This window comes from Arachis stenosperma, chromosome 8 (assembly GCF_014773155.1).
Source record: "Arachis stenosperma cultivar V10309 chromosome 8, arast.V10309.gnm1.PFL2, whole genome shotgun sequence".
NCBI classification, from domain to species: domain Eukaryota; kingdom Viridiplantae; phylum Streptophyta; class Magnoliopsida; order Fabales; family Fabaceae; genus Arachis; species Arachis stenosperma.
This window is the reverse complement of record NC_080384.1, coordinates 12024500-12025141: the sequence shown is the minus strand read 5'-3', so window position 1 is coordinate 12025141 and position 642 is coordinate 12024500. Positions and strand designations below refer to the sequence as shown.

The 642-nt window shown below is 41.7% G+C and overlaps 1 non-coding gene across 1 annotated transcript; it reads right to left on the bottom strand.

Annotated features, from left to right (window-relative positions):
* Nucleotides 1-216: 216 nt before the first annotated feature.
* On the bottom strand, nt 217-324 carry LOC130947105 (small nucleolar RNA R71). The gene has a single exon (XR_009072516.1). It is a non-coding gene; the product is annotated as a small nucleolar RNA R71 (small nucleolar RNA).
* Nucleotides 325-642: the final 318 nt, after the last annotated feature.

The following is a 642-nucleotide window of genomic DNA, read 5'->3' as shown; positions in this document are numbered from 1 at the left end:
AGATCCCTACCAATTTTTAACTGAGTTCTTGCAGATCTGTGAGACTGTTAAGACTAATGGAGTAGATCCTGAAGTCTACAGGCTCATGCTTTTCCCTTTGCTGTAAGAGACAGAGCTAGAATATGGTTGGATTCACAACCTAAAGATAGCCTGGACTCATGGGATAAGCTGGTCGCGGCCTTCTTGGCTAAGTTCTTTCCTCCTCAAAAGCTGAGCAAGCTTAGAGTGGATGTTCAGACTTTCAAACAAAAAGATGGTGAATCCCTCTATGAAGCTTGGGAAAGATACAAGCAGATGACCAAAAGGTGTCCTTCTCACATGCTTTCAGAGTGGACCATTCTGGATATATTCTATTATGGTCTATCTGAATTTTCTAAGATGTCAGTGGACCATTCTGCAGGTGGATCCATTCACCTAAAGAAAATGCCTACAGAAGCTCAAGAACTTATTGACATGGTTGCAAATAACCATTTCATGTACACTCCTGAGAGGAATTCCGTGAATAATGGGACGCCTCAGAGGAAGGGAGTTCTTGAAATTGATGCTCTGAATGCCATATTGGCTCAGAACAAAATGTTGACTCAGCAAGTCAACATGATTTCTCAAAGTCTGAATGGATGGGAAAATGCATCCAACAGTACT